This window comes from Felis catus, chromosome A1 (genome assembly GCF_018350175.1).
Source record: "Felis catus isolate Fca126 chromosome A1, F.catus_Fca126_mat1.0, whole genome shotgun sequence".
Classification (NCBI taxonomy): Eukaryota; Metazoa; Chordata; class Mammalia; order Carnivora; family Felidae; genus Felis; species Felis catus.
In genome coordinates this window covers 236,673,871-236,697,210 of record NC_058368.1, presented here as the reverse complement: position 1 = coordinate 236,697,210, position 23,340 = coordinate 236,673,871, and the positions used below count along the sequence as shown (strand labels likewise).

At 44.1% G+C, this 23,340-nt stretch overlaps 2 long non-coding RNA genes across 2 annotated transcripts; one reads left to right on the top strand and one right to left on the bottom strand.

Moving 5' to 3' along the window:
• Nucleotides 1-1,031: 1,031 nt before the first annotated feature.
• On the bottom strand, nt 1,032-4,055 carry LOC109493157. The gene is made up of 2 exons (XR_002147229.3): nt 3,875-4,055; nt 1,032-1,295 (listed from the first exon to the last, which is right to left on the bottom strand). It is a non-coding gene; the product is annotated as an uncharacterized LOC109493157 (long non-coding RNA).
• Nucleotides 4,056-4,120: 65 nt separating this feature from the next.
• Nucleotides 4,121-8,545, top strand: LOC109493156. The gene is made up of 3 exons (XR_002147228.3): nt 4,121-4,284; nt 7,530-7,706; nt 8,309-8,545. It is a non-coding gene; the product is annotated as an uncharacterized LOC109493156 (long non-coding RNA).
• The last annotated feature ends 14,795 nt before the right edge of the window (nt 8,546-23,340 follow it).

Sequence of the window (23,340 nt, the reverse complement as noted above, 5' to 3'; positions counted from 1 at the left end):
TTTGTCATCAAAGTAGAAAATGTTCCAGTAATCGTATGATTATTTTATGACTAAACTGTTTTTTTTTCCCTCCCACATTCCCTTCACTAGATTGTAAGCAACGTGAGAGTAAGGCCTGAACCATATTCTTCTTCAAATGCTCAGGGTCGCAGTGCTGTACCCTGAATAGAAAGTTATGAAGGTTTCACCAAACTGAGTCACTAGCTGCATCTGTATCTGTATTCATATCAGTCTCTGTGGCTAGATTGATATATATGTATATATACATATATATATATATATATATATATATATATGAATCTATTTCCATCCATATATCTATGCCTGGACCTATTTATATCAGCATTTATATCTACCTATATCAATGTGAATATCGATATCGTATCTCTATCCATATCTATAGCTGTCTGTATCTATCTGCATCAACACATCCATATCAGTAACTAAGTCATATCAGTATCTGTCTCAGTGTTTATATCCACAGCAGTATCTGTATGTCAATATCACATATATCATGTATAACTTTATGCGCACCTGCATTTGCACGGGCACCCACACCTACATTTACAACACACCTACACTGACATCTATATCCACAAATGCAGTAGATATACCAACTTCACGTTCATAAAAGTCATGGCTGAGGAAACGGATACTAATTTCTCTCTAACAAGTGGCCCTTTAAGAGTTTTGCTTTTCCTCGTTGGTATCGATTTAAGTAAAAATAGAGTCCTCTAAAGGCATGGGATTTCTGAGACAAAGCTAATAATCCCGGTCTTCCCAGGTGACTGGTGGAAGGTATCATTGCATCCAGGTATATATTTTGGGCCGAGTCTCGGAGTGGGCTGGAATCTCACCTGTGGGGCCTGGGCACCTTCTACCCATTGCTCCCAGCTGTCCACACCCTGCCTTCGGTCACGCATGGAGGCCCAGGACTCAGCATGTCGGATCCACCACGAGGTTCAAAGTGCATTCAGGGGAAATCTGCCAGCCACCACGAGAAAGGAAATGAAAACTCAGGGAGTCCCTGGGACACTTTTAGTTTCTGTGGGAATTTTATTTGGTGAAGTTGTTTACATCTGTCTCTGTAAACCCGCCCCAAGGGGGAGGGTGAACTCCATATCTTCTTCAGCTCCTTGGAAATCATGGTCAATTCCACAAGCCCTCTGTTCCTTGACACAGGGGATACGTACGTCCACATGGTTAGTGGTGTTCAGAGCTGGTGTTTTCTGGACCGAGGAGGAGACAGAGGCCGCGTTAGTCCATCAGGCCATCCAACCAGGGGCTCCTTCTACCTGTTTCGGGCAGAAAGTCTCTTAAATTGAATAATTGTCATTTTCCAGCTCTCGGCGAGGCCAGAAATCACTAAAAATCTCATTTAAACTTCCCAGTGTAGTTCCCAAGCAAATTCACAGCAGAGGTCAGTCCTTCTGCAAGATTGCTGGTGAGAATTCCTCATCAGAACAGAGGTATTTTTCTCCATTGCCGAACCCACTACCTTCCATCAATTTTTCTCATCACCTCGCCCGCCTTATTATGACCTTCATGGGATAAAGGAAGTACAGTTCGAACTCTTTTTTTCTGCAGACGGCGCCTCCCTGTGTATGATGTGGTTAATATTGATTATACACTGCAGTCAACTCAGGGAGCCCGGTGTATCCCCCCTCCCAACTTCCCTTCCTCCCTCCGGAGACCATTTTCTGCCTTTTACCTGTTCTCAAATGCTACTCTGGGTATTTATTCTTTTAAAATGGAGTCACCACTTCTAACTGTATTTATTTAGAGCCCAAACCCACCAAGACGACTTTATGTCAGTGACAGCATCCAGAAGCGGAATCCGATGAGAACTCCTGCCGCTGACAGGGAAGCCGGGTGATCTAATTTACCAGCAACTAAAGATAATTCTCTGCATGGGCTCTGGGTCCCCCTGGGTTACTGACTCAGAGGTCAATTGAAGGAGAAGCAAGGCAAGGCTGGGGTCACCTGCTCCTTTCTGATCTGCGTTCTCTCGTGTAGACGGTTTAAAGAAACACGCGATTTTGATCCAGGACGTAAAATTCCTTAATGAGTTTACGTACAGATGCCCGGCATATAGGGATGGATGAGAATATTGACAATTAGTGACCTTGCTTTCTTCTATATGCTTTTCCAGTGATGCTAAATTCAACTTCAGTCACTTGGGTTTTCGATGTTACTTTAAAACTCCCCATCACCATTAGCTTTTTCGAGGCTGATTTGATTGTAGGGACATTATTCCTGAGGCTACGGGCGTATACTCTTCTCCATCTAGCTGACTTTAGCATAAAAATAAAATTGAATCATAAGCAATGAAATTTTATCTATTCAACTCTCTTCATTCCCAGCTGGAGTTAATAACGCTTGATTTTACTCCTTCTCCCTAAATGGCATGAAATATATGAAATTGAAATTAACACATCTCCAAGATGATTAGGTCACAAATAGGTTTTATTAAATTTATGTGCTCCGTGTTGGTTCTTTCTTAACCACACAGTGAATGTGGCACTAGACCTCCTATTTTTATTATCGAGTTATGGTAATAGAGAGAAGTAATTTTTTTTTTTTCAGTTACACACTAACAAACAAAGCAAAGGAAGGCAATGTGAAATGATAGCAGAAAAGCAGCGATTGCCATGACATCAGTGGCGGGAATGAGGGTGACAAGTTCTTATCAATCGATCCATTGCTCTGTGCTAAGTCCTCCGCTAAGTACTCGAGCGCAGACTGGTTTTGACTGCATAATCCTGGCGTGGTGGGGAGGATAATTGCATTTGAAGAACCAAGGCATGTCTGCCATCATCCGTCAAGGAACACGGGAGCCATGCAGGGCGAGGCGCTGGCCAGGGGAGGAGGAAGAAGGGAATGTACGAGAGGCACGAGCATGTACAAGAAAGGAATTTTTGGAGAAGGTCAAGGAATCTGTGAAGCACAGTCTGGGGTTTGGGGGGGACAGAGGTTGACAGCAAATACGGATGTTGGCCTTGGGTGTGGAACCTGACATTCTGAGGGGCTCAGGATGTGCCCGGGTGCCCAGAATGGGGGCGTGTGGCAGCCCCGGGGGGCAGGAGCTAGGGTGTGCAGAAGTCCTGTCCTATGGAAGTCTTAGAAGCTGGGCTGCCTGCGCAGGATTTCCGGCAGTGACAGTTGGTTCAGGGAGGTGGGAAGAGACGCGGGGGGTTGGAGGTTAGCTCAGGCATGCCGTGTGGAGCAACTGATGCTGAGGGAGAGCAGGGGCCTGACCCTGACCCGGGGAGTTGATGCACCCCTGACCAGGCAGCTCAGGTAGGTCGTGCCCCTGGGGGAGGGGCGCTGTCCCCAAAGGTGAGTTTCTGGAAAGCAGGAAACAAACGCCCCCGTGGGTGAGCTCAGTGGGCACCGAGTCTCGGGGAGCTGCGGGCCGTCACTGGGGCACAGGTGCTTGCTGACTCACGTGCCCACCGCAGTTTGGAGTCTGCACTTGACCGTGACTTCCCAGTGTCGTGGGGGGACAGTGGAGCCCTACGGTACATCCCTTTACACCGAGAAAAACAAAATTTCTCATGGTAAAGGCAACTTCCTGCTCCAGGATCCAGACGGCGCACGCCCTTTTTGGGATCTGCCAAGAACAGCTCGGAGAGGCCCAGTGCATTCAACGAGAGCTGACGAGCTTCGTTTCTGGAGCCAAGACTGACGGCCACCTTGGTGGTGGAAGGTTCCATGCACTACGGGCCCTGTTCAGACAGCTTCAGTGGGAAGACATTTCGGGGCTTTGGTCACATTGTGCAGATCGTAGTACTTTAGAGCGGAGGGAGGGGAGAGGGACAATTTCGCGGCCTTCCGGGCCAGTCACGTTTTGTTACCGTCACAAAGAACTTACCTGGTGTCCAACAGGCAGTTCCCTGGATGGGGCTGGTACTCAGTCTCCCTCTGTCACTGGCCCGGTGAGGGGTTAGCGTACTCTCTGAAGCTGAAGCTAACAGTTTGCGTTTTCCTCGGATGAGGGTGGTTTGGACTGAGATGGTCTGCTGAGCTGACCACTCTCATGTTTACTGGGCGACCCACGGATATCTGAGAACATTCCAGAACCTAGAACAAGGAGAGGCCCACCTGAGCCCCTCAGGCTTGGCCGTACCCCCCTTGTAGGACGAACCCGTGTGGCCAAGTGCCCCTTCAGGAAAGCTGTTTGCCTCACCCGGCCCGCAGGCTGGTCTGTGCTCAGTTAGACACGTCCTCACCTGGTCAAGTTCTCAGGCGAAGGCACCCGGGCACAGAACCCTGAGGAATCTGGTGAGATGTTGGCAAAGTTCAGGGGCCCTCAGGTGGTCTGACGCTGACTCTTCTCCTCCCCTCACTTTTCCAGGGAGACTGAAAGCCGTTTTCACTTCCTGGGACCTAATTCCCCTGTAAAAGGAAGCATTTGCTCCAAGGGCCTGGGAAGCCATCGCCCCACTCACCACACTCAGACTTTAAGGGGGAGTCTCGGTTCTTCTCCCCTCTTGTCAGCGAGCTGATAATCTGCGTGTATTTCCCAGTTTGGTTCTCTTGAGCCGATGCTACCGAACACGGTCACTTGCGGTGGAAAACGTTCAGGCTTCCACAGGCACAGCCTTATTTTGCCACATCCCGCCCCGGCAAACTGGGGGCAGTATTGGGAGACTTAGTACATCGGGGAGGGGAAGTAAATAAAAGCTGCAGTGCTGTTAGAGTCAGGCTCAAAGCCCGGGGGGGACTTGGCCACCTGTGTGACCTCAGACAAGGCACTCTCTCTCTCTGAGCCTCCAGTTTCCTCCCTTATAGGTCAGCAGCAAGACCAGAATCTTGCAGGGTCACCCGAGGGACTGACGGAGAGACTGCATGTGAAATTACTATACACTGACTGTCGAGACGGTGGGGGCATTGTCACGGCCATGCTTTTCCATACAAGAGACACCTGGATTCATCACACTGCGCAGGGGCAAAATCAGAGTCAGCAAGCCTTGTGCAGAGCATCAAAGGGGCTTCAGATTCCAGAGGAGAATAGACAGGGCGGGACGCAGCAGGGGCCGTGCATCACTTACGTTCTCCAAGTGACAAGATGGGAAGTGGGGGCCTCTGCTGAGCTCCTCAGCCACCGGCAGGAGAGCGTGGTCCCGTGAGGGTGGGGCTCAGACCGACTCTGCCTTCTGAGCAGATCCTGAGCATCATGTAGCTGAAAGAGTCAGGGGCGCACAGGAGGCTGATAAATTCGTGTGAGCGTTTCCTTCCCCAAAATCTGAGGTTCAAAAATTAGGGAAACATGAAGCGAGAAGATTAGACGTGTTTTTAATTGTGCTATTTCAGTTTGCAAATTGGCAAAAGAATAACACTATCACCTTGTTGGAGACAAAAATAAGTCTTATGTACGTACGTATTTACTTTTGAGTGGAAGGCCAGGGTGTTATTTTCAGAACCAAGAAGTTGCCACATCTACTGTTAGTAACACACTGAGAATCTGTGTTCGCAATGCTGGGAGGCTCAGTGAAGACCTTACACATCATATTTTAACAACTATATTAATGTTCTAAAGATGAACAACAGACAGGGGCTGATCATAAAACAGATAGAATGATGTATATGCGTTGTTTAACATCCTTTCAGTTAATAAGTATGAGCTTTAATAACATTTCCAGGTGTTTTAATTTTTTTTAATATTTATTTTTGAAAGAGAGAGAGACAGAGCATGCGTGGGAGAGGGGCAGACAGAGGGAGACATCGAATCTGAAGCAGGCTCCAGGCTCTGAGCCATCAGCACAGACCCCGACGCAGGTCTCAAACCCACAAAGGGCGAGATTATGACCTGAGCCGTAGTCAGATGCTTAACCCACTGAGCCAGCCAGGCGCCCCAAAGATTTTTTTAATGGTCACTGTTATTGTGTGGATGGATTCCTTCAAATACAAATTTTTCACGTAATGTAACTTCACATTCATTAACTTACATGTTTGAAATTGAGCAAATAGAAACTGCCTCAGGTGCTTGATAATCACTGAGTCAGTCACACACCTAGGATTGTGCTTGTGAAACAGAGGCTTTTCAGTTCTGCACCTGAGCAAATTCATGCTTCTGGAGGTTTTGCAAAATTTTTCAAGACACAATCTGAGCATCTTCAAGCTAGCAATAAATGTTCAAAATGAAGAAATCTCCCCTATTCAGTAGCAGTAAAATACCCCTTCCTCTCCCCACGCCACGGCTTAGAGTTCACTGCACACACACAATTATGTTTGAAGGAAGAACAAACTTTCTCCTTGTCTTGTATTTAGAGTGGAAAATCGATCTGATTGGTGTTCTAAATTACACATTGTTTGAGAAACAGGTAAATAAGTGATTATTTTATTTGGCTTCTAAATAGCCCCGAATATGCTGGGTGAGTACAAATGGTTTAGAAGTGATTGCAGGGGATTTCTGTAAAAGAGAAAGATGTTATTTCTAATTATGTATTTTAACTTGTGTGGGCATGAAAACATCAGATTGCCTTGAGGTTGCCACGGAAGCATTTCTTCGGTTGATTTTTTAAAAAGTTAATGAGTAAAATATATAGCATGGCTGAAAGAGAATATGTGTAATTAGACCTTGGAGACCAAATGCCATTATGACAACATTTCCCAGTAGAAAAAAAAATATATATATGAAATCAATTATTTAAAGTATATAAATTTAAATATATAGAGCTATATAAACCTTTTTACCATATGTAAGAGAGAATAATTAGTCAAAAACAGATTTTGCTAATTGTGTCATGAATTTCTTTTTGTTTCTCTGAATAGGGCATCCAAGGAGGGGGAGGGGGAGGGGGAGGAATTCTGGTGACATTTTGTTTAGTGAGGAAATTTAGGTTTACTGTTTTAAGATAAAAGGTTATGATTAGGACAGACACTCAAGGCCTGAAAAAATAAAGACTATTGAAATTGTTGAGAATATGAGGAAGATGTAGCACAGTCTCTGGGAGCTCTGCTTCCGGAGTGACGCGGTATCTTCTGGTTCTGGGGACCCCCGAGGGCTGATTGTTCAAGCCACCGATGGCATCGCCATGCAAGATATTGACTCAGGCAGATGAAACAGACATGCAGAAATTGAAAGATCTGCTACTTCTTCTTCCCTTAGTCTTGTAATGGCACGTCCATGCACGCTCTTCAACCGTGTCAAGACCCCCCACTTCCTCCTTGGACTACCCTGTAACCAGCAACGACCTCTCTCTTGTTGACCTCCACATCCACGTAGGTGATACACCGCCTTCCTTTCTTTTATTTCCCCGCCTCCAGTAATCTGAGTCTGTCTCTCACCTAGGCCTGCCTGATAAAGACATTACTCGTCTGTAATCACCTCTATCTTTCCAGAATACCCTTCAGGTAGCCATGCTCTGCAAAAACTCTCCAAGCCCGTCCAACCCTTTGCTTCACCGGGAAACAAGTTCCTGGGTGCTGGCTTGTTCTTCTGTCTACACGAGTCTTCCTCAGAGAGGGTTTCCCCGACCACCCCATCAAATTCTAGCCCCGTCTTGCTTTGTTTTTGCTCGTAGGAGGTGCAAAGAAGCTCCCAGGCTCTCATCACACTGGAAGCGTGCTTCACTGAGATGAGAGTCCCTCAGGGCAGACCCCTGCTCCCTGCTCACCAGCCGGTCACATCCCTGTGACAGCTCCCTGTATAAGAATGACTAATTCCATAAAGAACCCACACAGTGCCTGGCATATAGAAGGTGAACAGTGTTCATCCACTTTCCTATTTTTATTTAGTGAAAAGTTGTCCGTCATGAAAAAAAAAATATTTCAGTAACAAAAGGAAAAAATCTCCTATAGAAAAAGCTGTGCAGTGTTTCAGAGTGTAACTCAGACGTCTGAGCCATGTGCCAGGTGGGCGGTGTAGACAAATAGCTGACTCACTATCTCTTCTCAAATGGCCAAGTCCACATAAAAATGGAAGTGTCCATTTTTCCTATTTATCAATTGTGTAAAGCTAAGCACATGAAAGATAATGAAGCCACATCTCTATGGACACAGATAATCATATGAGAGTAGAAGCCAGATAGGTGCTGTGAAGAATGTTGCGGATTGAGTGTTGGCACTGGTCCCCCTCCATTCATATGCCGAAACCCTAATTCCCAGTGCGGTGGTACACGGGGGCGGGAGGTGACTAGGTCATGGGGTGGAGTCCTCGGGGTGGGATGCCTGCTCTTATAAGAAGAGACAAGGTGCTTGCTTCCTTGGTCTGCTCTCTGCCCGTTAAGCACGCAGGGAGATGGTGGCCATCTATGAAACGGGAGACACTAACCATGCCTGCACTTTGACCTTGGACTTTCAGAATGCAGGACTCTGAGAAACAAGCAGCAAATAAAATCTACAATGACTTGTTGAAGCAGCCTGAGCAGAACAAGACCAAGCCATGCATATTTGGAATCCAGATAGTGTGCATGTCCAGGGAGGAGGCCACACGGCTTACCAACCTCTCCTCGTATGTTGGTCAACGATCCTCGTTTAAAGTTAAGGGAGATTTTCTCTAATTGGCTTTTTCAGCAAACAGTAAAATTCCTTATCCGAATTGTGTTTTCCTTACCTTTGGCTAATGAGGTGAACTAGTGGCATGATTCGTTATTAGGAATTAGGAGATGGGGGCATGTTTAATAAATGATGTAACTCACACGATGTGTACCACGGAGCTAGGGCCTTTTATCTGAGCTGTGAAATTACATATTCAATCATCAGCTGCTTTGCATATTCTCTAGGACTTGGGTTTTTTTGCCAACATTTCAAACATCCCATGCTCAGAACTGTATTTGAGGCTGTTGTCACCCCCTCTTTCCCTGTCCCCAGCCTTGCCCAGCCTTCTGAGTGGCAGGGCTCTGCACCCAACTGCAGAGGTGGGCACTGGGGTCTTTGAATGACCCTCTGTGGTAGTCCTGGCAACCGGTGCATCACTGGATGAGTCTGCCGGGCCATCACACTCCGTATTGACTCTCCCTCCTCATCGTATCCCAGGCTGGCTCGTCTTCCAGCTTTGACCTTGAGCAGGAGCGTTTGGTGTGTATGTGGGAAACCAGAATGAACTTTTAGATGTTATAAATATAAAAATTAGAAGACCTTGCTCCATGACACCGCACCCTTCAGTCATTTCTCACCTGACTTTTAATAAAGCGAAGAACTTGGGGCCCCTGGGTGGCTCAGTTGGTTGAGTGTCTGACTGCGGCTCAAGTCATGATCTCACAGCTCGTGAGTTGGAGCCACACATCGGGTTCTGTGCTGACAGCTCGGAGCCTGGAGCTCGCTTCGGATTCTGTGTCTCCCTCTCTCTCTGCCCCTCCCCCACTCGCACTCTCTGTCTCTGTCTCTGTCTCTGTCTCTCTCTCAAAAATAAACATTAAAAAATTTCTTAATAAAGTGAAGAACTCTCCACGGCTGGGCAGACCCCAAGGGCTCTGGCAGGATCACTCTTCTCCCTGTGCCTTACTTTTCCACCATCTCGGTTCCCACTATTCCTTGAGTTTCCCAGAGCTGTCTTCATTCAGTTCCTTAAAAATGGTAAGTGGCTGTCCGCTTCATGGCACCCTCCGTGCTATTTCTTCTGTGTCCCACCGCCCCAGGTCTGAGTGCAAATGTTACTCCCCTCCATCCCAGAGCTGGTTTGACCGTCGCCCCCCCCCCCCCGAAACCCACTAAGTATCTCATGTCCTTTGTATGATCTTTTCATCATGTCTGTTCTTTCCTCCCAAGTGCTTATCACTGTGCGATGCTCTAACAATGTGTGGCCTTACGTGTGTAAGTCCTGTGCCTCCTAGAGCCTGAAAGTGTCAGTTTACTGAGTATGTCACCCAGTGCCTGATAATGGGGGGCATTCGATGGTGGGGGGATGTCTAGAAGGACGGATGGGTAAGTGTGTGGAGAGATAAAACCTGAGGGGACTTCGAGACAAAAATCCTTTAGGCCATCTGAAGAAAATCAAGCTTAATCACCTGAGAACAAGAGGAAGATAATACACCTTCGTGAGTTGATTTAGAGTGACTCCACGCTCTGCTTTAATCACCTCTTCTTTTATTTTTTGTACACATTTTGCAACAACTGGTCTTGGAAGCTCAACAATATTCTTCCAGGAATAGTGTCAGACAACCCCAGGGCATAATTACGTAGAAAACACAATTTCCCTTGAATAAATACGTCTCTGCAGGTGCTGATTTGGGCACACAAGAGAAATGTGCGGGACGTTGCATTTCCTCGCTGCTACTGGAAGGAACTTATTTAACGTGGAAAGCTGGTTTCCGTCTGTCCTGGTCCTTGAGCAGGGAGAACACGGGGTGCCCGCCTCTTCTCCCGGGAGCTGTCACTTGCACATTATCGCACCAGCCACAGTTCAGATCCTTATCACACACTTAGGCTTGCCATGTTTTCATCTCGTACTCAGACATATTTTTCCCCCTTGGATGATAGTAAAGGGCATCTTCAGGCACCCTCACCTCTCATATTGAAGTGTGAATTTGTCGTGGTGGATTAGATTAATCAAAATGGCCTTAGAAGAAAAATCTCCATGTGTGCTTCTCAAACTCAATTTCTGTCAATTTTTTTTTATAGAGACACTACTTTCTGTAGTCTATTCTCACATGCTGTTTTCATATTTCTCATGCAGCTGAAGATGTATTTATCCCAACCCTTGGTGGCTTGCATTTAAGCTACTGTTTAAATTTATGCCCAAGCGGTGAAGGCAAGGGTTAGAAAAATACCATCAGAATTGGAAGCAGGCAAGATTTAAGCTACTTGTCTTCAGTAGAGGAAATCTTTAGAACATTTGAACTGCCTTCAAACTTCTAAAAATCGTGTATTTGGGAAGTTTAATACAAGCTTATTTGAATAATGGTGCTACAAATCTAAAACACTAATATCAAAATAGTTTACCAAAACTTTATCCAAATGAATCAATGTCTCGGAGCGTTTGCATTATTCCTACATTCTCATCTATTTCCTTTGTCAAAGAAAAAAGGACCAAAAAAAAGGAAGGATAATTAACCAGTAGGATAATATATGGAAAACAATTTTAAACATATATCTTATTAACAAACAAAAAATCAAAAAAACACTTTTAATGTTCTCTGCCCAAACTCAGAGAATTTTGTTTATATTATAATTTGGCATTTGAAAATGTTCTCTTTGGGGGTGCCTGAGTGGCTCAGTCAGTTAAGCGTCCGACTTTGGCTCAGGTCATGATCTCACAGTCTGTGAGTTCGAGCCCTGCGTCAGGCTCTGTGCTGACCGCTCAGAGCCTAGAGCCTGTTTCAGATTCTGTGTCTCCCTCTCTCTGACCCTCCCCCATTCATGCTCTGTCTCTCTCTGTCTCAAAAATAAGTAAACGTTAAAAAAATTAAAAAAAAAAAAAGAAAATGTTCTCTTTGGTAAGATAAAATTGTTATGATCTTTTTTTCTACCTACAATAGATATTTATTATGAAAATAATGGGAGTACTTGCAAAAATAATGTAAAATCACCTACAGTCCTTCTATACATATTTATTTATTCCCTCAAAATGAGATCATAGAATAAGAGATTTTACAGTTTCCACTTAACAAATGGAAATTTTCCTATGATGAAATTCATTCTGAATTTCACATTTATACGCTCTACTCTAATAAGGAATTTCCTTCTCTTTAAAATATACAATAAAGGGATGGACGCTTTATTGCCTACAGCTTAGAATACATGCTTCACTAGCTCCTCAGCAAAACTCTTACAAATGGAATCATTTGTACAACAGTATTCATATCTTGAAAGAAATGAAATATCTGTAGCCAGATTGCCCTCCAGAGAGGTTGCCTTCATTCAGACATTGATTGAACCACAGAAAAGGAGAGTTCCCCAGTTTTCTCCCAACTTCATCACCAACAGGAGTTATAAGCTCTGTAAGCCCTGATTGACAAGAGAAAATGAAAATGAAATGCCCTTTAAAATGTCAGGACCTTTTCTTTCAGGAGATAATAGTTGTCTGTTTATGTAATTTGCCTTTTTGGGGGGGTATTGATATTGGTATGTTTTGGTATTTTGGATATTGGTATTGGGCATTGCCCAAAAGAAAAGAAAAGAAAACAAAACAAAACACTTTTAGTGTTACAGTTATTCACTCTTTCCTGGTCTTCTGCATATCTCTGATGTATGTAACATCCAAATAAGTGTGTGGGACTTGAGCTACTGCCATGACAGGGAATTTGGTACTAGACTTACTCTGTGGCAATCAATAGGTATAAAAACACAGAAACTATAAGGCAGAGTCAGCAGACATCGGATGATAACCCATGCAGGGCTATAGTATTTGAGAGAAGTTTTCTCCCCGGGGGTGTCTTCTAAACTCTCGGTGCCAGCAGACAGAGCCTAAGCAGAGTGTGGCTTTCTCACAGGATGGTGTGAATAAGAATGCAGAAAGGCATGCTAAGGTGACCATGATTTGCAGGGGTTAGGTTACCATTAAAAACAACACCACAGAGTGAGCATGAGCAGGGGAGGGACAGAGAGAGAGAGAGAGAGAGAGAGAGAGAGAGAGAAGCCCAAAGCAGTCTCCATGCTGCCAGTGCAGAGCCTGATGTAGGGCTCGAACTCATGAACTGTGAGATCATGACCTGAGGTGAAATCAACAGTCAGATGCTTAAATGACTGAGCCACCCAGGTGCCCCCAGATTGACATTTTAGAACTATCAAATATGATATCTAAAAGTTAAAGTAAGTCAGTGGATAGGTTTAGTGGCAGACTGGGCACAGAGAAAAATAGAATTTATGAATTCAAATCCATGAACATTAAATACACAAATTACAAAACTGAGATAAAACCAAAAGCATAGCCTATGGGTGATGAAATGAGATGGGTAAGTGGTCTAGCACACATATAAACAGACTCTGCATGCGTGCGTGTGTGTGTGTGTGTGCGTGTGTGCGTGTGTGTGTGTGTGTGTGTGTGTGTGTGTGTGTGTGTGTGTTATTTGGGGGGTATTTAACAAGCTGATTCTAAAACTTACACGAAAGTGTAAAGAACCCAGAATAGTCAAGATACTTTTGAAAATTAGACAACATGGTCTGCTGGATATCGGGATATTATTCTTGACCTTGGATATTATTCCAAGGGTATAATAGTTTGGATGGTAAAGACAGGAGCCAAGACAAAGAAGAGTAATGGATCAGAGTAGGGACTGTAGAGAAAGATGCACACCTGTGCCAACAGTTGATTTACGACAAAGATAGCCATTTACATAAATGGAGAGATGATCATGGGTACTGAATGATGCTTCGGGCTTTTGGTGGGGGGGAAAACTTAAGTAACGTTGTCTTCTCTTCTTCAGTCAGGATAGTTGCAGTTTGCTCAACTGTCTAGTGGTTTCTATCTTGTCGTAGTTTCTGTGAGTTGTTTATGTCTGTGATGATCTCCTTTGAAACATCTCCAAAAATGTGGCACCCAGAATATTGCAGTGTCAACGTAGTGCAGAATAATTGCTTCCTTTCGTCTTAGAAAGATATCCTCCACAGTAAAAGCCTGGCTTTAGGAGGGCTGGATGGCCCCCTTAGCAGTTCCCTCGCCCATGCCCATGGGTCTTCCTCATGTATCTGCAGGAAGGTGCTCTGCACAACATCAGTCGTTAGCAAACGAGGCACAGAAATGTTCCAAATTGCCCCACATTTAATATCAGGCATTATCTCAACTAGTGACGATGTTTCTCTGTGACAGAGACCAGGTTCTATTTTTCCATTCTCCATGTTCTTCTTCCCTCTTACCTCTTGCTTTTCTTCCCTTAGGTCTTGCGTCATGCATGACATTTGTGCCTTTTCTTGCAGTGACTGAAATCCACTTTCTGAGTCAGCTGCCTATAGCCCATCTCCTTAGAACACAACAGTTGGGTCACGGGCCATCTATCACCTTGCTCAAATAATGCTGTTACGTGATTACAATGGGACAAGGACTGTGTTTGCAGTAGGGAAAACATTCCAGTTAAATTCCGCATCAGTTGTTCATTGGCTAAGTCTTCTTTAAAAAGCTCTTTGATAGGCCATTTGTAGTGAAAGCTTGTTAGCTGTGCTGCAAACACCCACCCCACTTCTGCGAATCAAAATACGACATTGTTGGGATAATGGTCTGCCTTCCACTATGAGCAGTCTTTGTGGGAAGGTAGTGAATGCAAAGGGGACAGTTGTGTTTTCTCCTGTTTTGGTGACAGTCTCTAAGAGCATGGTGATAGTCACATGATTTGAGCTCAGCCAATGGGATTACCTCCTGGGATCTTGCACCATGAGTCAGAGATTCAAGAACTGAGGAGTGAATTGGGGGTTATTCATCACACGGGTACAAGCAGCCCAGCCATTTTCTGCCACGTGGCTGTGGCTGTGTTTTCTGCACTGCACTCTGGTGGAACAGTTGTGAAATCTCTGAGCCATTTCCCCAACAGTTTTACTGTGAAGTCCCTTTATTTATTTTGGACAATCTGTCTCTGCTGTTTGCAAATAAGGAACCCTAAGTAACCAATGCCAAATGGTCCCCTTTGAGGCATTCAGAAACCTATGAGCCACCACCACTTGAGTCTATTTTCTTTCTTTTTTTTTCTTAAATGTTTATTTATTTATTTGAAAGAGAGCTCAAGTGGGCAAGGGACAGAGAGAGACAGGGAGAGAGAGAACCCCAAGCTGACTCCGTGCTGTTAGTGTAGAGCCCAGTGCGGGGCTCAGACTCACAAACCCTGAGATCATGACCTGAACGGAAATCAAGAGTCTGACACTGAGCCCCCCAGCCTCCCCAAGAGTCTACTTTATTCTAGTGAATGTCATCTTAGGACAAGTATATCCCAAGTTTACTTTCCAGTAAGTTTTTGACATCAGTGTTTCCATATTTTCTGTGATCTGTCGCATCAAAAATGCAACTTCAAATTAGGTGTGTGTTGGGGCGCCTGGGTGGCGCAGTTGGTTAAGCGCCCAACTTCAGCCAGGTCACGATCTCGCGGTCCGGGAGTTCGAGCCCCGTGTCAGGCTCTGGGCTGATGGCTCAGAGCCTGGAGCCTGTTTCCAATTCTGTGTCTCCCTCTCTCTCTGCCCCTCCCCCGTTCATGCTCTGTCTCTCTCTGTCCCAAAAATAAATAAACGTTGAAAAAAAATTAAAAAAAAATTAGGTGTGTGTTAACCTATTTGGTATTGATTAGCCAATTGATTGGCTATATATATGAACAACATGCAAGTTAAGAAGTGGAAAGTATCTAGTATCTCACCATCCAAAATTTCGCCACATTTCTACTGGACTCACTGTGACGTAATCTTAGTGTGCGTTGTTTTTCTTCTTTTGAAACTGGGCCAGTCCTTGGCGTCTCTGTCGATCTGGTCCTTTTACTTTCTCCGTGCATTCTCAAGTATTTTTAGAAAGTCTATCACTGAAATTGTGTCACTGAAACAAACAAGAAAATGGGGGGAAAAAAACTACCTACAATTCTTTGTCCTGGAAATCATATTGGACTGGCTAAACAGTTTCATGTTTTAAAAATGTGTTCTTTGTTCTGCCATTTTGAAATTGAACACTTAAGTTTTCCCAGAGAACTTCTAGAGGAACTTCTGGGGGAGGTGGGTGCTGTAGGAACACTCCACTACCTTTTGACTCCCCAGGCAGTGGCTCAACTTGCTCGTCCTTTGTTCTGCCTCCCACACCTGTGCTTTTTAGACTCCCGTTCATTAGCGTTAACATCTTCTGATGAATGGACACAACCTTTTAGCTTGTCACCACCCTTAGAAGCAAAAGCACTTTTAAAACATAACAAATTATTGCTAAGAACTGGGCAATACATTTACCACTAAACATTTCTGTGTCAGTTTATCATTTATGCAGAAGAAGTGCTTTGGATTAGAAGTGGATCCTGAATTACTCTAAAGACGGACAATAGAAGCACAGGGCTGTATCACTGGGTGGCCACACCAGCTCTTAGGCTTACGTTAGAATGGAAACGTGGCTGGGGATCAGTGTTGCTTTAGTGTATTTTCCCCACTAAATTGAATTTTATCAATAAGTGGTTTTCTTGTTCTGAATTTCATGGATTAGCAATCTTTAGTGCCAGAATTATTTTTCTCTAAGAGTGTGGACATAGACACTATTATTAATTTGTTAAATCTTAAAGGTAATTTTAGCCCATTTTAAAGAAAAGATTGTGTTTGGAAAGTCACAATATTTCAACCTATTGGTACATTCTTGGTGCCCCGAAGCCATAATTGAATAATTATGCATGGCAATCCTGAAAGCGTTGATTAAGTTTCTCAAAGGGCTTTCCTCACAAGGAACAGTTACAACAAGCCAGAGCCTAATTTCATACAGAGAACTCCATTGTCTCTAGGTCTTTCTTGAACAATCAGCTAAATGATCCCTTTGTGCCCTTGGATGAAGCATCTAGTATAATCCTCAAAGACACTGAAAGAAATATTTGCATCCCTTTGGGAATGTTTGAAGCTCTGACCTGTATTATAGACCAGCTAACCTATAGCAGATTTGTTAGAAAAATCATCTTACCTACAGTTACAGTGTTTATGGAAATACACTCATATAACCTTGACAACAAGACATTTTCGCCCCAACTAAATCTCAATAGTAATTTCCTCAGGGAGTGCTTTAAAATGTATACAAAATAAGTACACGTAAAAGAAAGAGTTGAAGGGCACCTGGGTGGCTCAATTAAGCATCTGACTCCTAATTTTGGCTCATGTTCTCATGGTTTGCGTGATCGAGCCCTGTGTCGTGCTCTGTGGCATTGGGGAGCCTGCTTGAGATTCTCCCTCCCTCCCTCTCTCTCTCTCTCTCTCTCTACCTGTCTCTCTGCCTCTTCCCCCCAAAAATAAATAAATAAATTTAAAAAATGAGATAGGATGATGACCTTGTACATAAGTTAATACTTTGGTTTGGGCGTTGCTAATACCTAGTGTCTACAAAAAGGAAAATGATACCACACCAATCAATCATTAAGTCATTCATAACAATAAAGTCAATCTATGGAACGGGCCATGATCTATGGGAAGGGCCAATGATCTGCAGGAAGGATCCCTATCTTTCTTCCAATGACTAAGTGAAGTTTTGGCATCAGTCCATCTAATTGACACAGTTATTGGCCAACATCATCTACCCTCGAGGCTCCATAATTTTGGCTTCTTCTTTGATTTTCTTTTTGACCAATTAACTTCAGTGAGATTTTCTTCAGATTGTGTGATAACTGAACGATGTGTGATAGTCTCACATCTCGGTGAGGCAGGAGGAGCCTGGAGGGACAGAGTAAACTGGAGACAGTGTATACAGCACTCATAATGATGTCACTTTTGCTGAATCCACTCTACAGCTGGTACAAAGGTTACCCCATGGCAGATACAGTCCCATAAATCCTGGGGGAAGGGTCCTGTTAGATGACAAGGTTACAAGTCACCACCCTTCTATTTGTACCTGGTAGACTCAAGAGGAAAATGCAGAACAACCTATGTAGGCTGGCCTTCAAAATCAGTTCCACGACTGGGGTAACTGGGTAACTCACTCAGTGAAGCGTCCGACTTCAGGTCAGGTCATGATCTCACCACTCGTGAGTTCGAGCCCAGCATTGGGCTCTGTGCTGACATCTCAGACTCTGGAGCCTGCTTTGGATTCTGTGTCTCCCTCTCTTTGCCCCTTTCCCACTCATGCTCTGTCTCTTTCTCTTAATAAATAAACATCAAAAAAAAATTAAATCAGTTCCAAGAGAAAGCACAGGGTCTGAGTGAGAGAAGCAGGTATCTTGACAGAAAAAGGACAAATGGAGTCAGAATATTTACAGTGGAATTATGGCCTTATGGGCAAAGCATGGAAAAGAAATATAGATTTTGATTTCCAAACTTCATCCTTTTTTAAAATAAATTTTAACATTTTTATTTATTTTTGAGAGACAGAGTGTGAGTGGGGGAGGCACAGAGAAAGAGGGAGGCACAGAATCCAAAGCAGGCTCCAGGCTCCGATCTGTCAGCACAGAGCCCGACTCGGGGCTTGAACCTACGGACCGTGAGATCATGACCTGAGCTGAAGTCAGATGCTTAACTGACTGAGCCACCCAGGTGCGCCCCAAAATTCATCCTTTCTATTCACAGTTTAAAGTATAAATTGTTGAATTGTTTATTTTAAAATATTAGTCTTCTCTTAAATGCTGGCTAGAATTACAACTGATGGTAGCCTCTCCCTGCTCCTAAGGGAGCGACGTGATTTTCCTTCTCAAGGCCATGGCCATTTTTTGGTAACATGTCTTACTGGGCTCTCTGGGTAGGAAAAAGGAGAGAAAAGAGCTAACAAGTCTCCACATGTAGGGAATAAGTAGAAATTTGGAGTAGGAAAGGGAAAAGAAGAAAGGAAGATGGGCAGTTCTGGGGGGCTCAGCATTAGTCCTGGAGATGGGGCTGTACAGAGAGCCGACAACCCAGGGGCGGTGGCCAATGCTTCTGTGGCCCCACTATCTTGTGGCTCAGGCAAAGGCTCCAAGCACACAAACACCTGTGGGCTCAGTGTTCCTGAGGAAACCCAGCTCAGTGGGCTGGCGGGCAGCGTGGGCCAGGCATGAATGCATCCAGGCAGGAGTTGAGAGGACGATTCATCAGGGTCATAATCCAGAAGAACTCTGCACAAATCTCTGGCAGAAAAAACATTTCCCATTAGGCAGAGAAATAGGAGTTTGACCCAATTAGATGGACCTCCCTATAAGAAAATGGTTCCCACTGATACCGGTATTGAAAAAAATTTTTTGAGAAAATTTAAATCTAGTATTCAAATGAACATTGAAATTAAGATCATATAGACACAGCCGACGTGAAGGGAGATATTTGTATCACATGAAGCTAAGTCAAGTATTTTGCTTATATTTTGTTTGGTCAAGCAGACTGGCAAAATTTCTAAAATTGTGTAATTATTTTGATAACATATCTCCTATTTTACACTTGAAGCCAAGCACTTGGAGATTATTAAAGTGTATCAAAGTTACTGAGTTAATGCTCCACAGCACTCCTGGGAATCAGGTCAACCTTATTTTCAAATGTGAGATGAAAAAAACAGACAGTGTAACTGCTGATGTTCAAAGTCATCTCCCAAATGTAATGTAGCAATGATAAGGAGTTCTTGATTTCCCTAATATGTTATTAGGTGTGACCTCCACCAGACCCACTATCGTAGACTGTAGGCTTCTACAGTTTCAAGTTCCAATTATGCTTTCTTTCGAACATGCTGAATTCTTCTATATCCTTCATGGTTGTGGTGGAATGTTCCTGTGAACCACATGTTCTCCTACTTAACCTTCGGAGGCTCCACATATGCAGAACACCAGACACTTTGAAAGAATAATCGTGGCACACGAAGACATACCTCATACGAAGCAAAGAGTGTTTGTAATAAATTTGGTATCAAACTTGTGTTATTACGCAATGTATCTTTGCCTCGGGATGAAATGACTTTGCAAATCCAACTCGTAATGGGAAAATGCCGTAGATGCACAGAGGTAAGGGGCTGCCTGTGTGTGTATGCGCGCATGAGTGTGAGTGTATGCGTGTGCCCAGAGTGTAAAAACATGAAATGTATCTCTAGTTTTCAAAAGTCATTTGGCCGGCCTGAGTCACACTCAGCAATCTCTCCAGCTATCGGGACAGTGCGCACATCAACGCACAGAGGAAACTGCCATGCTTTTCCCACGAAGGATATTTTCACAGATTTCTCAAGTCGACTGAGCAGTAAACTTAAGAAAATTATATTCTTTTGTACAAACTTTCTTGGGCTTAACAAGAATATCAGCCCAACATTTCCAACAAGGTTTATTGATGCTTGGAGTAATTGTGTGTGTGTGTGTGTGTGTGTGTGTGTGTGTGTGTGTGTGTTTCTTCCTACTGCCAGATGATTATTTTTAGTAACCTATTTCATAATCTCTCTTTATAGAGAAATAAGATATCAGTTTGATTTCTGCAACCAACAGGGCTGTGCAGTTCCTTTTCATCAGCTTTAATACCATCATCTACAAGGATTTAAAAAAAATGTAATGTTTATTTTTGAGAGACAGAGTACGAGCAGAGGAGGGGTGGAGAGAGGGAGACACAGAATCCAAGGCAGGCTCCAGGCTCTGAGCTGTCAGCACAGAGCCTGACCTGGGGTTTGAACTCACGGATCATGAGATCATGACCTGAGCTGAGGTTGGACGATTAACCGACTGAACCACCCGGGCGCCCCATCATCTACAAGTTTTGGTAAAATGTGGTGAGATGTGGAAAATAAAGTATAGCAAGAATATAATTGCACACTGACTGAATTCATTTAAAAATTACTTTGTGTATATTCCTTACACCAACTGTTCCGACTCTATTGTAGGGGAATTCTATTATTCCTAAACGAGATTTTAATGATATTTTCTGTTTTTAAAGAAAGCCAGAAGAGTGTGCTTTAAAATAAAACTGGCAACAGAACACCTCATCAGTATCAGATCATTTAACCAAGTAAATGGAAATAAATCCTTGGGAGAAAAAAAAAAGCACAGAAAGGTGTATTTAGTTACCCTGGATCCCGCAATTACAAGTGCTCAGGATTACAGTAATGCCATTTCTCAGACAGCATTCAACAATGTGTTCACACATTGCCTTTTATCAAAGGTTCTCACATGCTAACTCTGAAATCCAAATCACGCCTTTGTGCGACAAGAGCCTGGCTCTTATCACCACTCCCTCCACTTGCTGATGGAGGTGAGGCACGGGAGGTTAAGTGCCTTCCTGAGGCTACAGTAATAGTCGGATTTTGGCTTAGGAGGACCGCCTTGCTCCTGGCGTCCGTGGTTTTGCATGTGGCCTGCTTCCCAGACCGTCATTTATGGCCATTCTTCCCATTAACCCATCCTCCCTTGGGTAGTGGCTGGGTACATAAGCTAAAGCTGGATTCTTAAACACTATCTTTGACGGATCCGGGAGACGTGACCGCAGAGTTACAGACACTATTGTACCTGTGATTGAACATGTGGTTTTGTTAGCACCTCACCCAGCTTATGAGTTGTTTTTTTTTTTTTAATTAAATAATATTAAGTGAATTAACACTCAGGCACTCCTCAATTCATTCACATTTCCGGGTTCACAATGTTCTCTGGTATTTGAAGACCTTGACCAAGGTTAGCCCCTCCATGCTGGCTTGTTGTTGGATGGCGATCTTGAAATGTTAGCAGACATGACAACCATCTATGTGATCGAGGTGTTCATCTGCCTGTCTTCTTAATCACAGTGTTTTACGTCTTCTGAAGGACTGACTTGAAAATACTGCTCATTTTTGTTATTCATGTTTATTATCTAAAATTTATGTAATCCGTGAATATAGGTTCAATAGCCACCATCAGTCACATCCGGGTTCTGTATGCAGTTATGTAAATTCTGATCTGTTTTTAATCTTTATGTTAACTCATTGTGCAGATGTTTTATGTGGAGGGTTTTGTTTCTTTTTCAAGGGAAGTATTCATGTTACAGAATATAAATAAATACATATCCTGGAATTTAGTTGAAGAGTAGAATTAAAAACAAAGATATTTAATATATTTTAATGATAGAGATATGGCCAACACAGTAGCAACGGTTACATAAACCAGTCTTCTACCCATAATATGGATTGTTACATAGCCATTCAAAGGAGAACACTAAATAGTTTGATATTGCTGTGAAAGGATTACGGTATATTAAATGAAAAAAAATCTACATGTAGTATGATTTAAAATCTCGTTTGAAAAATAAATGTGGAAGGAGAGAGAGGAAATTATCCCTCAAGATGTTAAAACCCTCTGAGTAGAGAGACTAAGGGTAAAATTAGTATTTGTCCTATAGGTTGGTTTTTTTTTTTTTTTTGTATTTCTAAATATTCAACCATGAATATTATACTTGGAAACAAAATCAGTGTTCTAAGCACAAATCCAGGAGATGAGTTTCATCTCTATTTCTCCATTGTTAAGAGAATTATACATAAGAGTTTTCTGAAGCCTCATGTGTGCTGCTATGGCATCCTTATAAACTCGATCCTTGTTTCTAGGAATGCTGTGAAATGAAGAGAGATTTCAGTATCTTTTATAGGATAGTAAAACGATGTAAACGATCTGAGATTAATGCTTCTTTATTTGAGAGCAGATTCTCATTTATTTATTTTTTATTTTTTATTGTTTTTCAACGTTTATTTATTTTTTGGGGACAGAGAGAGACAGAGCATGAACGGGGGAGGGTCAGAGAGAGAGGGAGACACAGAATCGGAAACAGGCTCCAGGCTCTGAGCCATCAGCCCAGAGCCTGACGTGGGGCTCGAACTCCCGGACCGCAAGATCGTGACCTGGCTGAAGTCGGACGCTTAACCGACTGCGCCACCCAGGCGCCCCTATTTATTTTTTAAATATTTATTCAGTTTTGAGAGAGAGAGGGTGAGCGGGGCAGGGACAGAGAAGGAGGGAGACAGAGAATCTGAAGTAGGCTCCACACTGACAGCAGAGAGCCCAACACGGGGTTTGAACTCATGAAGCGTGAGATCACGACCTGAACTGAAGTCGGACGCTCAACCGACGGAGCCACCCAGGCACCCCGAGATCAATGCTTCTTAAGTATGAAATAATACCAATGCACTTGTCTGATTCGGAGGGAGGCACAACCGGGTGGCGGTGGGGATGCTGTCATGGGTTGTTGGCTGCCATCCCCTGGGAGCCGTCTCAGGGCCACTGTTCCACCTGCCCGGTCCACTTCAGTAAATTCAGGAAGCAGGAGGATTTTGTCAGGAGGAGACGGGGAGGCGTGAATTGGACGTGATCATTCAGTGTCTGCATTCACAGTGAGGGTTTTAATTCTCTGCCGCCTCTGGGCCCAGGGCTCTTTCAAGGACTAGTGGAAAGGTGCCTGAAAGTGTTTGGAAAGTGCCCTCCCTGAGTGACTTATGGTGACTTATGGTTAATAAGCCCTTTGGAGCACAGCAGAGGTGTTGGGCTGTAAGAGAAGAGAGCCCAGAAAGGCCAGGTCTTAGGAGGGTTCATTCTAGAGGCTCCAAAGAGGATCTGATGCGTGTGACCCCTAAACGTGTTGGGGGCACCAGGACGTGAGGAAGACAGGGAGGGCCCTGCAGGTGGGGCTGAGTGGGAAGCACGGGCTGGGAGGCGGGGCTCTGGCCAAGTGTGGGGTGGGGGCCCAGGAGGGATGCCTGGGAGGTCAGCTCTGCTCCCCAGAACCCTGGGGCCTGGGGGAGGAGGGGTTGAGGGGTTGAAGGGCTCAGACTCTCATCTCGAATGCCTGCTGAGGTTTGCCTTCGCCCAACATGGAAGTCAAGGGGACCTTTTGCCAAGAAGAGAGGGGGTTTGGTTCTGGGCTCCGTCGAGC